Source organism: Triticum urartu, chromosome 1A (assembly GCF_056163025.1).
Source record: "Triticum urartu cultivar PI428250 chromosome 1A, HENAU_Tu73, whole genome shotgun sequence".
NCBI lineage: Eukaryota > Viridiplantae > Streptophyta > Magnoliopsida > Poales > Poaceae > Triticum > Triticum urartu.
In genome coordinates this window covers 121,749,976-121,765,672 of record NC_141873.1, presented here as the reverse complement: position 1 = coordinate 121,765,672, position 15,697 = coordinate 121,749,976, and positions in this window count along the sequence as shown.

The window sequence follows — 15,697 nt, the reverse complement described above, 5'->3', positions numbered from 1 at the left end:
AAGAATACCGCATATAGGTTGATATAGTGGACTCATGTGGCAAAACTGGTTTAAAGGATTTTGGATGTACAAGTAGAGGTCATACTTAGTGCAAAATGAAGGCTAGCAAAATATTGGGAAGCGACCAACCAAGAAACGAATAATCTCATGAGCAAGCGTTAAGCATAATTAACACCGAATAATGCACCACAAGTAGGATATAATTTCATTGCATGATTATTAACTTTCGTGCATGCATAGGGAATCACAAACTTTAACACCAATATTCTTACTAAAGCATAATTACTCATCAAAATGACTCACATATCACATCATCATATCTCAAAACTATTACTAAGAATCAAGTTTATTTTGTCCAATCATCTTCATGACATTTTTTCTTTTCTTTATACTTCTTGGATATCTATCACTTTGGGACTAATTTTCATGTGTTGCTTTTCATAAGATCAAAACAAATATCAGTGAAGATCATGAGCATAACAAATTTTCTTTCTCTCAAAATAATTTAAGTTAAGCAAGAGAGAATTTCTTCAAAAATAAAAAAGCACACCATGCTCAAAAAGATATAAGTGAAGCATAGAGAGCAATTCTAACAAGTCATGACATAATTTTGGATCTCTCAAATAGGTGTGTCCAGCAAGGATTGATGACTTAAAACACAAAATAAAACAAGCAAAGACACATATCATACAAGACGCTCCAAGAAAAACACATATCATGTGACGAATAAAAATGTAGCCTCGAGTAAAATACTGATAGTTGTTGGAAGAAAGTGGGCATGCCACTTGGGGGGCATCCCCAAGCTTAGTTGGTTTCTCATTCTTAGATAATAACTTGGGATGTCGGGGCATCCTGATATGTCCATTTTGCATCATGCTTTTATATCGATATTTATTGCATTATGGGCTGTTATTACACATTATGTCACAATACTTATGCCTATTCTCTCTTATTTTACAAGGTTTACATAAAGAGGGAGAATGCCGGCAGCTGGGATTCTGGGCTGGAAAAGGAGTAAATATTAGAGACCTATTCTGCACAGCTCCAAAAGTCCTGAAACTTCACGGAAGATGTTTTCAGAATATATAAAAAATACTGAGCGACAGAAGTTCACCAGGGGGGCCACACCCTGCCCACGAGGGTGGGGGCGCGCCCTACCCCCTAGACGCGCCCCCTACCTCGTGGGCTCCTTGGTGGCCCTCCGATGGCCATCTTTTGCTATATGGAGTCTTTCGATGAGGAAAAAAAGCCATCTCCTCGGACGAAACTCCGCCACCATGAGGCGGAACCTTGGCGGAACCAATCTAGGGCTCCGACGGAGCTGTTCTGCCGGGGAAACCTCCCTCCGGGAGGGGGAAATCATCGCCATCGTCATCACTAATGCTCCTCTCATCGGGAGAGGGCAATCTCCATCAACATCTTCATCAGCACCATCTCCTCTCAAAACCCTAGTTCATCTCTTGTATCCAATTCTTGTCTCCAAGTCCGGGATTGGTACTAGTAGGTTGCTAGTAGTGTTAATTACTCCTTGTAGTTGATGCTAGTTGCTTTATTTGGTGGAAGAACATATGTTCAGATCCTATATGCATATTAATACCCCTCTGATTATGAACATGAATATGCTTTGTGAGTAGTTACATTTGTTCCTGAGGACATGGGAGAAGTCTTGCTATTAGTAGTCATGTGAATTTGGTATTCGTTCGATATTTTGATGAGATGTATGTTGTCTCTCCTCTAGTGGTTTTATGTGAACATCGATTGCATAAAACTTCACCATTATTTGGGCCTAGAGGAAGGCATTGGGAATTAATAAGTAGATGATGGGTTGCTAGAGTGACAGAAGCTTAAACCCTAGTTTATGCGTTGCTTCGTAAGGGGCCGATTTGGATCCATATGTTTCATGCTATGGTTAGGTTTACCTTAATACTTTTGTTGCAGTTGCGGATGCTTGCAATAGAGGTTAATCATAAGTGGGATTCTTGTCCAAGTAAGGACAGTACCCAAGCACCGGTCCACCCGCATACCAAATTATCAAAGTACCGAACGCGAATCATATGAACATGATGAAAACTAGCTTGACGATATTCCCATGTGTCCTCGGGAGCGCTTTTCTCTATATAAGAGTTTGTCCAGGCTAGTCCTTTTCTACAAAAAGGATTGGGCCACCTTGCTGCACTTTATTTACTTTTGTTACTTGTTGCTCGTTACAAATTATCCTATCACAAAACTATCTGTTACCACTTATTTCAGTACTTGCAGAGAATACCTTGCTGGAAACCGCTTATCATTTCCTTCTGCTCCTCGTTGGGTTCGATACTCTTACTTATTGAAAGGACTACGATAGATCTCCTATACTTGTGGGTCACCAAGACTCTTTTCTGGCGCCATTTCTGGGGAGTGAAGCGCCTTTGGTAGGTGGAATTTGGTAAGGAAAAATTTATATAGTGTGCTGAAATTTACTGTCACTTGTTACTATGGAAAGTAATCCTCTAAGGGGCTTGTTCGGGGTATCTTCACTTGTTACTATGGAAAGTAATCCTCAACCTACTGAACCTACTGAAAATGAAAATGTCTGCTTTGAAATTCCTTCGGGTATGATAGAAAACTGCTAGCTAATCCTTTTGCAGGAGACGGAACAACGCATCCTGATGAGCACCTAATATATGTGGATGAAGTTTGTGGATTATTTCAGCTTGCAGGTGTACCCGGAGATGTTATTAAGAAGAAGGTCTTCCCTTTACCCTGAAGGAAGATGCATTGACATGGTATAGGCTGTGTGATGATACGGGGTCATGGAACTACAAACGATTGAAATTGGAATTTCATCAGAAGTTTTATCCCATGCATCTTGTTCATCGTGATCGCAATTATATATATAATTTTTGGCCTCGCGAAGGAGAAAGCATCGCTCAAGCTTGGGGGAGGCTTAAATCAATGTTATATTCATGCCCCAAACAGGAGCTCTCAAGAGAGATGATTATTCAAAATTTATATGCTCGGCTTTCTGATAACAATCGCACCATGCTTGATACTTCTTGTGCTGGCTCTTTTATGACAAAGACTATTGAATTCAAATGGGATTTATTGGAAAGAATTAAACACAACTCTGAAGATTGGGACCTCAACGAAGGTAAGGAGTCAGGTATGACACCTAAGTCTGATTGTGTTAAATCTTTTATGGATAGCGATGTTTTCCGTAAATTTAGCACTAAATATGGACTTGACTCAGAGATAGTAGCTTCTTTTCGTGAATCTTTTTCTACTTATGTTGATCTCCCCAAGGAGAAGTGGTTTAAATATCATCCCCCCATAGAAGTAAAAGTAGCTGCACCTATTAAAGTTGAAGAAAAGACTATCACTTATAATGATCCTATTGTTCCTACTTCTTATGTTGAGAAACCACCTCTCCCTGTTAGGATAAAAGGTCATGCTAAAGCTTCAACTGTGGTTCGTAAAAACAATATTAGAACTTATACACCTCCTGAGCAAATTAAAGTTGAACCTAATATTGCAATTGTTAAAGATCTCTTGTCTGATAATATTGATGGGCATGTTATTCATTTCCGTGATGAGACTGCTAGAATTGCTAAACCTTGTGCTAAAGATAAACCTAGATCTTTGGTAGGCATGCCTGTTATTTCTGTTAAAATAGGAGATCATTGTTATCATGGCTTATGTGATATGGGTGCTAGTGCTAGTGCAATACCTTTTGACTTATACAAAGAAATTATGCATGACATTGCACCCGCTGAGTTAGAAGATATTGATGTCACAATTAAACTTGCCAATAGAGATACTATGTCACCAATGGGAATTGTTAGAGATGTTGAAGTCTTGTGTGGGAAAACTAAATATCCTGCTGATTTTCTTGTTCTTGGTTCCCCACAAGATAGCTTTTGTCCCATTATATTTGGTAGACCCTTCTTAAACACTGTTAATGCTAAGATAGATTGCAAAAAGGATGTTGTTACCATTGGTTTAGGTGATATGTCTCATGAATTTAATTTCTCTAAATTTAGTAGACGACACCGTGAAGAAGAATTACCTAGTAAGGATGAAATTATTAGTCTTGGTTCTATTGCCGTACCTCCTAGTGATCCTTTAGAACAATATTTGCTAGACCATGAAAATGATATGTTTATGAATGAAAGAAGGGAAATAGATGAAGTATTCTTTAAACAAGAACCTATTCTGAAACACAATTTTCTTGTTGAAATCCTAGGGGATCCTCCTCCACCCAAGGGTGATCCCGTGTTTGAGCTTAAATAGTTGGCTGATACTCTTAAATATGCTTATCTTGATGAAAAAAGATATATCCTGTTATTATTAGTGCTAACCTTACAGAGCATGAGGAAGAGAGATTATTGAAAACTCTGAAGAAGCACCGAGATGCTATTGGGTATACTCTTGATGATCTTAAGGGCATTAGTCCCACTCTATGTCAACATAAAATAAATTTGGAAGAAGATGCTAAACCAGTTCGTGATCATCAACGATGGCTGAATCCTAAAGTGAAAGAAGTGGTAAGAAAGGAAATACTAAAACTCCTTGAGGCAGGTATAATCTATCCCGTTGCTGATAGTCAGTGGGTAAGTCCTGTCCATTGTGTCCCTAAGAAGGGAGGTATTACTGTTGTTCCTAATGATAAAGATGAATTGATTCCTCAAAGAATTATTACAGGTTATAGGATGGTAATTGATTTCCGCAAATTAAATAAGTCCACTAAAAAGGATCATTACCCCTTACCTTTTATCGATCAAATGCTAGAAAGATTATCCAAACACACACATTTTTGCTTTCTAGATGGTTATTGTGGTTTCTCTCAAATACCTGTGTCAGCCAAGGATCAATGAAAGACTACTTTTACTTGCCCTTTTGGTACTTTTGCTTATAGACGTATGCCTTTTGGTTTATGTAATGCACCTGCTACCTTTCAAAGATGCATGATGGCTATATTCTCTGACTTTTATGAAAATATTTGTGACGTTTTCATGGACGATTTCTCCGTCTATGGATCGTCTTTTGATGATTGCTTGAGCAACCTTGATCGAGTTTTGCAGAGATGTGAAGAAACTAATCTTGTCTTGAATTGGGAAAAGTGCCACTTTATGGTTAATGAAGGTATTGTCTTGGGGCATAAAGTTTCTGAAAGTGGTATTGAAGTTGATAAAGCCAAGGTTGATGCTATTGAAAAGATGCCATGCCCCAAGGACATCAAAGGTATAAGAAGTTTCCTTGGTCACGCTGGATTTTATAGGAGGTTCATTAAGGACTTCTCAAAAAGTTCTCGGCCTCTGACTAATTTATTACAAAAAGATATACCATTTGTCTTTGATGATAATTGTGTAGAAGCATTAGAAATACTTAAGAAAGCATTGTTCTCTGCACTTATTGTTCAGCCACCTGAGTGGAATTTACCCTTTGAAATTATGTGTGATGCTAGTGATTATTCTGTAGGTGCTGATCTAGGGCAAAGAGTTGATAAGAAATTAAGTGTTATTCAATATGCTAGTAAAACCCTAGACAATGCTCAAAGAAATTATGCTACTACTAAAAAAGAATTCTTAGCAGTTGTATTTTCTTATGATAAGTTCAGACCTTATATTGTTGATTCTAAAGTAACTATTCACACTGATCATGCTGCTATTAAATATCTTATGGAAAGGAAAGATGCTAAATCTAGACTTACTAGATGGGTTCTCTTGCTGCAAGAATTTGACTTACATATGGTTGATAGAAAGGGAGCTGAGAACCCCATTGCAGACAACTTGTCTAGGTTAGAAAATGTGCTTGATGACGCACTACCTATTGACGATAGCTTTCCTAATGAGCAATTAAATGTCATAAATGCTTCTCATACTACTCTATGGTATGCTGATTATGCTAATTACATTGTTGCCAAATTCATACCTCCTAGTTTCAAGTACCAGCAAAAGAAAAAGTTCTTCTAAGATTTGAGGCATTACTTTTGGGATGGCCCACATCTTTATAAAGAAGGAGTAGATGGTGTTATTAGACGTTGTGTACCCGAGCATGAACAGGAATAGATCCTACGCAAGTGTCACTCCGAAGCTTATGGAGGACACCATGCTGGAGATAGAACTGCACATAAGGTATTGCAATCTGGTTTTTATTGGCCTACTCTCTTCAAGGATTCCCATAAGTTTGTCTTATCTTGTGACGAATGTCAAAGAATTGGTAATATTACTAGACGTCAAGAAATTCCTATGAATTACTCACTTGTTATTGAATCATTTGATGTTTGGGGCTTTAACTATATGGGACCCTTTCCTTCCTCTAATGGTTATACACATATTTTAGTTGCTGTTGATTATGTTACTAAGTGGTTGAAGCGATTCCAACTAGTAGTGTTGATCATAACACTTCTATTAAAATGCTTAAATAAGTTATTTTTCGAAGATTTGGAGTCCCTATATATTTAATGACTGATGGTGGTTCACATTTTATTCATGGTGCTTTCCGTAAAATGCTTGCTAAATATGATGTTAATCATAGAATTGCATCACCTTATCACCCTCAGTCTAGTGGTCAAGTAGAATTGAGTAATAGAGAACTCAAATTATTTTTGCAAAAGACTGTTAATAGGTCTAGAAAGAATTGGTCCAAGAAACTTGATGATGCATTATGGGCCTATAGAACTGCATATAAAAATCCAATGGGTATGTCTCCGTATAAAATGGTCTATGGAAAAGCATGTCACTTACCTCTCGAACTAGAACACAAGGCTTATTGGGCTATTAAAGAACTTAATTATGATTTTAAACTTTCCGGTGAGAAGAGGTTATTTGATATTAGCTCACTTGATGAATGGAGAACCCAAGCCTACGAAAATGCCAAGTTGTTTAAAGAAAAAGTTTGCCGGGGTTTCTGATCCACGGGCACCTATGGGACCGGAGGACCGGGTCCCTTTTGGTTCGGCGGGGGGCGGAGGTTGCGCAAAGAGCAGATCGAGGCGAAGCAAGTGGGCGGTTGGTCGTGCGAGGAGTAAATCGAAGCGAAACACGCGAGCGATTTACCCAGGTTCGGGCCGCACGGATGCGTAAAACCCTACTCCTGCTTTGTGGATTGGTATTGATTTCTAGCTCGGGAGCGAGACCGAGCGTGAGTGTGTGGAATTGCTGAACCCCCTTCTACGTTGCCCCGGGCCTCCTTTTATATGCTCAAGGGGTTACCGACAAAGGGCAACGGAGGGCAAAAGTGGAAAAGGGTGCCGTGGGTAGGCACAGCTAGGTGCTATAGTAGGCACAGCTAGCTGCTACAGTGTTATCATACCTAACCCTGACGGCAGGGGACAAGGGCATTAAATGCCCGTCTGTGTCGCCTAGACAGCACCGAAAGGGACCGCTAGGGACGCCACCGTCTTGCCACGATGGTTGTCTTGTCAGCGCCTGCGTGCCACCGCACGCCCCTAGCTGCACAGCCTCCTGCCACGTGCGCTTGGGAGGGGCCCCGGAGCGACACGTGGGTGGATGTGCTGGAGCGCGGGCGTGGAGTGGGGGCTTGCCGCGGCAAGCGCCATGCCGCGGCCGTCGACTTGTCGCTTCCGGGAGCTTGTCGCTCACCGGGCCTTGTCGGGGCGCGTAGCGCGCAGCGGCAAGTTCCTTGGAATGCCTTGGATGGCCTTCCCGGCAAGCGCCTCTTGCCGGGGCCTTGGGATGCTTCTGATGGCCTTCCCGGCAAGCTCCTCTTGCCGGGGTCTTGCCTTCTTCCCGGCAAGCTCCTCTTGCCGGGGTCTTTTCTTGAGTACTTTGTTCTTGAATGGTCTTCAAAGGGACCACGGAGGATCTTGGCGGTGACCTGGCAGGCCTTGCCGCGGGACGCTGCGACTGCCCGTGCACAAGTTCGGGGTACTAAGGGTACCCCTACCTTAGTACACCGACAGGAGCCCCCGGGCCTGGGCCAGACACGGTGCCGAGCGCTATTGGGCCAGGCCCAAAACAGTGCACGGGCACGCGCGGCCTAGGTTACGCCGAATCTTCCTCCACATCCACCGCGCCCTCCCCCCGAACGGCACGCGTCAAACGCGGCGTCGCTGGAGAGGTCGTGGGGGTTTCTTTGTCTGGGAATGCGGAACGTCCGCCTCTTCCCCTTTGCCGGCCATCAGATCCATCCGCTACGGAGCGGATGGAAACAGAGGCCGCCGTCGATGAAGCTGCCGGCGCTGGGGACGCTGCCGGCGCCGAGGCCGCCAAGGCTGGCGCCGCGGCGGCTGGCGAGGGATCTGGCGATCGTACTGACGGCCCAGAGGCCGCAGGAGCGCCAGGCGCTGCACCGACCGCCGACCCGCCCGCCGAGGCCGCAGCACCAAGCACCGAGGAGCCCCAGCCGGGCGTTTACTTGAAAGCCGGCGAAGGCGTCTTCATCAACCTCCCCTGGGTGTCAAGCTCCAGGGCGCCGGTCGAGGGGGAGGTCTTCGACGGGGAAGTGCTTGCCTCCGCGGGACTGAAGCTGGCCGACGCGCCAAGCAGCAGCAGCAACGAGCCCGAAGAGGAGCGGCTGCTGCGCAGGTTGATGTCGCTCTACCGCGCGCGACAAGCCAAGCTGGAGTCCCGCGAGGCGCTTGTCGCGAAGGCGGGAGCGGACATTGAGAAGCGCACGGACGAGCTCGGGGGTTTCCACCGGGAAGCTCTCCGATCCCTGGCGGAGGAGCGGGAGCAGCTCGCTGAAGCGAAGAAGGCCTTTCTCCTCGAGAAGGCCGAAGCCGAAGAGCTGAAGCGACTGGCCGCTGTGAAGCTAGCCGCGATAGGAGGGCGAGCTGGCGCAGCGGAAGGTCAACCTCGACGCTCACGAGGAGGAGCTTGCCGCGCGCGAGGAGAACCTTGGCGGAGCCCTCAAGCAAGCGGAGGACGCCGCTGCCGCTGCCGAGGCCGCCAAAAAGGTGCTGGAGATGAAGGTGGTGCAGCTGGAGGCTGACCGCAAAGCATATGGCGAAGAGCTCAGCGCCGCCAAGGACTCCAACGCCGCCCTCGAGTTGAGGCTGGTCGCTTTGACCAAGGCGCTGGACGGCGCCAAGGAGCGGGAGGCGGCCCTGAAGAAGGAGATCGATGCCGACAAGGCGTTGCTGGAGAGCGCTGCCACCACCCAAAACGCCTTTAGGGATACGGTGTAGCACTGGACGGAGAGCCTCGTGAACGCCGCCGGGGACATCGATAAGGAGCTGGCGCAGCTAGGGGTGGAGGACTTCGGGTACTCCTCCGACGAGAACCTCCAACCTAGCGCCAAGCTCACTATGTTCTTCCAAGGCGTGGCGACGGCGCTCCAGCGGCTCCGGGATGAGATCCCGAAGCGGCTGGCCGACGAGTCGCGCGAGATCTGTGCGGGAGCCCTTCAGAAGGTGTTGATGAAGGTGGCCTTCCGCAATCCAGGCCTCCGCCTCCACAACGTCCTCAGATCCTTGCCGCCTGATATCGATCAAGAAGAACTCAAGGCCCTTGTCGCACCCATTGTGGACAAGGTGAGCGGGATCAAGAGGGTCGAGGGCGACCGCATCGACTAGGCCACCGGCTTCCTTCTTTCCTTGTCGTTTTTCTGTCGTTTGTTTCCCGGCAAGACGAAATTCTTGAACGACGCCTGGTCCATACCCTTTTCTTCTCCCTTCCCCCCGGCAAACTTGTGGGCGAGGGAACCTTTCTTTCCTTGGAAGAAAAGAAAGAAGAGAAAATAAAGATATAGAGCCTTGTGGCTCGTTATCGCTTACCGTGGGGTTGGTGCTGCACAAATGTCAGATCATATATGCCATAAAATAGAAAGCATAAAATCGACAAAATGTGCGAAGCACGCGAGCTCTGCTGCGCACGGGATCTGCGCCCGGCCTCGTACAAAGGATTACATGCGACAGCGGCAAGACTTTGTACAAGAGGTGGTTGCCGGAACGGGTTCCGACAACCGCGCCTTACGGGTAAAACTTACGAAGATGCTCGATGCTCCAGGAATTACTCTCTGGGATGGCATCTTTGGTCTCAAGGCGGACAGCGCCAGGCCTTGTGACTCGTTTCACCCGGTAAAGGCCTTCCCACTTCGGTGTCAACTTTGCATGTTTTTACCCCACGCTTTTAGGGAACTTGCCGGCGCAGGCACCAGGGCCGTGAGCGCTGAGTGCGGAACATCAGCAGGCTGTTGGCGGTGCCGCTACCGGCAAGAAACCTTGTCGCAGCTAGCTGCAGCTCACTTAAGTTGCTGAGCGGGGCTCGAAGCAAAGTAAGGGCGCGGCTAGTGTAGCAACTAGCCGCAGCTAACTTACGTTGTTGAGCAGGCTCGAAACAATGCAAGGGCACGGCCAGTGTAGCAACTGGCCGCGGCTCACCTAATGTTGTTGAGAGAGCTCGAAACAACGCAGTGCGCAGCCAGCTACGAGTTGGCTCCTCCGCGCACAGGCTTCTCATACAAAGTGAGCCGATCCAGGGGAGATAACTCAAAAATTAGAGATCTGGTTGCTCAGGCTTTGGCAACTTATCTGTTCTAGGTGTGTTGACGTGCATGGTGGCCTTGGGCGCTCCGAGATCCACCAGCTCGATCTTGATCCAGCGAGTGCATGGTACCGTGAGTACCATGACGCTGCCGGTCCCGCGCCTCCCGAGATGGGCGCGGTGCATGCACGGACGCCGAGGTCTTGGAGTGCGCCCGGTCGTTGTAGGAGCCGGCCACGCCGCCGATGGGCAGCGCAGCCTTGCCCTGGGACCTGGCAGCACCGAGAGTTCCCTTGTCGATGCATGCCCTTCCGCCGGCGCCTGCCCCACCATCCGTTTGCTCCGGCAGTGGGTGGCTCGGCGCGGACGGAGCAGCTGCCTCCGAAACCTTCTTCTTCGGCGGCATGTTGATGAAGATGGCGAAGATCGATGAAGATGAAGATGAAGATCTAGCTCGCGAGAACGCCGGATCTGATTCACACAACTTCGACGCCCCCTACCTGGCGCGCCAGAGATGCCGGGGTTTCTGATCCACGGGCACCTATGGGACCGGAGGACCGGGTCCCTTTTGGTTCGGCGGGGGGCGGAGGTTGCGCAAAGAGCAGATCGAGGCGAAGCAAGCGGGCGGTTGGTCGTGCGAGGAGTAAATCGAAGCGAAACACGCGAGCGATTTACCCAGGTTCGGGCCGCACAGATGCGTAAAACCCTACTCCTGCTTTGTGGATTGGTATTGATTTCTAGCTCGGGAGCGAGACCGAGCGTGAGTGTGTGGAATTGCTGAACCCCCTTCTACGTTGCCCCGGGCCTCCTTTTATATGCTCAAGGGGTTACCGACATAGGGCAACGGAGGGAAAAAGTGGAAAAGGGTGCCGTGGGTAGGCACAGCTAGGTGCTGTAGTAGGCACAGCTAGCTGCTACAGTGTTATCATACCTAACCCTGACGGCAGGGGACAAGGGCATTAAATGCCCGTCTGTGTCGCCTAGACAGCACCGAAAGGGACCACTAGGGACGCCACCGTCTTGCCATGATGGTTGTCTTGTCAGCGCCTGCGTGCCACCGCACGCCCCTAGCTGCACAGCCTCCTGCCACGTGCGCTTGGGAGGGGCCCCGGAGCGACACGTGGGTGGATGTGCTGGAGCGCGGGCGTGGAGTGGGGGCTTGCCGAGGCAAGCGCCTTGCCGCGGCCGTCGACTTGTCGCTTCTGGGAGCTTGTCGCTCACCGGGCCTTGTCGGGGCGCGTAGCGCGCAGCGGCAAGTTCCTTGGAATGCCTTGGATGGCCTTCCCGGCAAGCGCCTCTTGCCGGGGCCTTGGGATGCTTCTGATGGCCTTCCCGGCAAGCTCCTCTTGCCGGGGTCTTGTCTTGAGTACTTTGTTCTTGAATGGTCTTCAAAGGGACCACGGAGGATCTTGGCGGTGACCTGGCAGGCCTTGCCGCGGGACGCTGCGACTGCCCGTGCACAAGTTCGGGCTACTAAGGGTACCCCTACCTTAGTACACCGACAAAGTTAAAAGATGTCATGACAAAAGGATACAAAAGCGTGAGTTTAATGTAGGTGATTATGTATTGCTATACAACTCTCGTTTAAGATTTTTTGCAGGAAAACTTCTCTCTAAATGGGAAGGTCCTTACGTTATCGAGGAGGTCTACCGTCCTGGTGCCATAAAAATCAACAACTTCGAAGGCACAAATCCAAAGGCGGTGAACGGTCAAAGAATCAAACACTATATCTCAGGTAATCCCATAAATGTTGAAACCAATGTTATTGAAACCGTAACCACGGAGGAATACATAAGGGACACTTTCCGGAACATTTCAGACTCCGAAAAGGAATAGGTATGTGGTACGGTAAGTAAACCGACTCCAAAACAGTTTTTAAGGCAATATTTGTCCATTTTGGAATATTTAGAAAAATAAGAAGTAGTCCGGGAAGGACATGAGGGCCCCACGAGGGTGGAGGGCGCGCCCTACCCCCTAGGCGCGCCCCCTACCTCGTGGGCACCTCGTGTGCTCTCCGTACAATGTTTTCTTACACGATACGTATTTTGGTCGGTAAAAATTCATTATATAATCTCTCGGGGGTTTTGACTCATGTATCACGCAAATATTCTCTGTTTTTGTTTCAAGCTGTCCTGCTGCAGATTAGAGCAGCATGTCATCCCAGGATTCGGAAGGAGAAAGCTATGTGGCTGATTACCTTGCAGATCCTAAGGTCTATGGGGATGTGGAGCATTGCGGTTGGACTACGGAAGAAGAAGAGGACTATGAACCCAAGGGAAGGGAGGAGACGAGCTCAGAAGAAAACGAAGTCCCATTACCTCAACCTGGGGACATGCATGTGGAGTTCAAAAAGTCAAGCCTCTCGGATAGAGTAAAGAAACCTAAGATCGAGTTTATCCCTTTTTGCCTCTTGCAGGAAAACAAGCAAGAACTATGCAAAAAGATACTGAGCCTGGAGCAGGAGATCGATGACTTAAGGGACCAAAACTCTGTCCTCGAGAGTAAATTAAGGAAGAAACCTACGCCATCAACAACACCATCACCTTCTTCATCAACAAAGAAGAACTGAGTATCTGGTATGGGCACTCCCCTTGGCAACTGCCAAGCTTGGGGGAGTGCCCCGGTATCGTATCACCATCACTTTTATCTTTACCGTTTTTCTTAGTTCGATACTTTTGGTAATATCTTGATCTAGTAGCATAAAGTTTATGGCATGATCTAGTTTTGAGTTTTGCTTTATGGTCCCTCTATGTAATCGAGTCCGTGAGCTATATATAATAAAGATTAGTGTTGAGTCAAGGGCTTGATCATATTGCCATGATCCTAAGTGAATAAAAGAAAAGAGAAATAAATAAAAAAAGGAAACAAAGAGATCATATGGATCTTATGGAGAGTAATGAACTCACATAGAAAAAGTATGATGAATAAAAGTTGTTGAGAGTTGACAAACATAGTTTTGGTCATCGTTGCAATTAATAGGAAGTAATAAAGAGGTAAAACGTGGGGAGGCAAAACTATAAGCCCCTATCTTTCTCTGTGTCCGATTAAAACTCCATACCCATAAGTATTGCGTGAGTGTCAGCAATTGTGAAAGACTATATGATAGTTGAGTATGTTGTAGCGACCAGACCTCAAACAGTCTAATCTCTGTGTATAAGTGTCATCCCTGGATCGGTAATGCTGACACACACAGTACTTGAAGGATTTATAACAGAGTGGCAATCACACACTTATTACATCGAATATCTCAAAAGATAACTTATTACAATAAATATGGCTTAAGGCCATCTATTACGATAACAGCGGAAGGCTTGGAAGATAAAGTGAGTCCATCAACTCCAAGGGCATCACTGAGTGAAAGACCACGACCTAAGGCTCCTTACTCGTCGTCTGAAAAGTATGGAACATGATACGTTGCCGCCCGAAAACGGGTCGGCACATAGAATATGCTAGCAAGGTAACACAAGAGAGTAATGAAACAATGTAAAGCTATCACTATATGCATATATGGCTGGTGGAGGCTGTATGGTTGATATGTTTTGCGAAAAGCCAAATTTTCCCTACTCCAAAGGAATAAATTTTATTTAACTATCATGGTAGTTGTTAAACATTGAGAAGGTTCACCAAACTCAATCCCAATTAAGCATCATCATTAAACCCAATCAAATTAATTTTTAAGAGTGATGAGATCCACATGATAATCCAAGAACTAGATACTCAAGATGTCCATAACCGGGGACACGGCTAACCATCATTAGTTTGTACACTCTGCAGAGGTTTGTGCACTTTTCCCCACAAGACTCGATCTTCTCCCTTGGATTTCTCACACTACATGATGTTTAAGAAACGGATGACCGAGACACGGTCTTTCAGAAGCGTTAGCACCTTACGATGGGTAGACCGGTACACCTACAATCCCCTACATATGCTAGTCTACCACTCTAAGAGTTCACAGGAATTAATCAACTATGCCAGAGCCCATAATGACATGTGGCTGCATATGGAAGTTTCCAGCATGAATAATCTTATGATCCCTTTGAGCATGGATGGCGTTCCATAGGAAAATCACACGGTACCCCGGGATTTCCAAAAATACAGGCAATCATTGGAATACCCAGGTGCCTCAATCCACCCAGATGTGTATTAAAGTTGCCACCTTAAGTAACCATTAAATTAACAATCTCACATATGTCATGAAAACACTCAAACCCAAGCCATGTCTACGAGCATAGCATAGCAATATAAGCAACGTAGAAGTAACTCCCAGGGTTTGATAATAAACAGGGTAATAGGTACTACCTCAACTACTTCCCAAACCCACAATTTAATTTAGATCGTAATCATGCAATGTTTGAGGATTGATCTAATGCAATGAAAACTGGGTAGTAGGAGGTATGATCAAAGTGTTACTTGCCTTGCTGATGATCCGCAAAACCTAGAGACTCGATGTAGCACGCTTCGCACTCTGGGTACTCTATCACAATCAAACAAGCATACAATAAGCAATCAAACAAAAGCACGGGTAAAACTCAAATAAGAGATCTAACCAGAAAGTTCAACTTAAGAACTCCGGTTGGCAAAAAGAATCAAATCAAACGAAGCAACAAAACTCAAACAGTGAGAGAAACAAGCTTCGTTTACTAATCTGGACCTAGGTCAATTTTTATAGTAGCAAAAACTTGTTTAATTTGGTTAAACAGAAATAGGGTTTCGAGACGAAACTCTAGGCGCTTGAATCGTCTAATTCCGATAAACGAGCGAAAAGTTATACTAGAACGAAAATTGGATCAGGAATCGCGATCGAAAATAATTGCGGAAAATCCGATAGAAAGAAAAACTGACGAACAGGCTAACGGACGAACGTTCGTTGTCTACGGCTAAACGGTGAAAACCGTTCGTAAAACTGAACGTAAAAGCGGCCGTTCGCTAAATAACTAAACAAAAGAAACCGAACCGGATCTAGAAATAAAACGGATCTAGGGTTTACGAAATAATAATCGATCAGTTTAAAAAAACCGACGGCTACCTCGAACTCCGGCGGGGTCCGGCGAATCGGCGTCGGCGGGCTCCGATGCGGGCGGCGCGGGGCGCGGGCGGCGGTGCGCGGCGGCGGCGGCGGGTAGCGGCAGGCGGCGACTAGGGTTAGGGTTTCGGCCGGGGCGGCGGTAACGGGCCTCGGGGCGGCGACTTATAAAGGCCTGGCCTGAGAAGTCCTGGCAGAGTACGGCCCTAAGTCGGTCGACCCTTTAAAAAAATTGACGTGCAAAAAA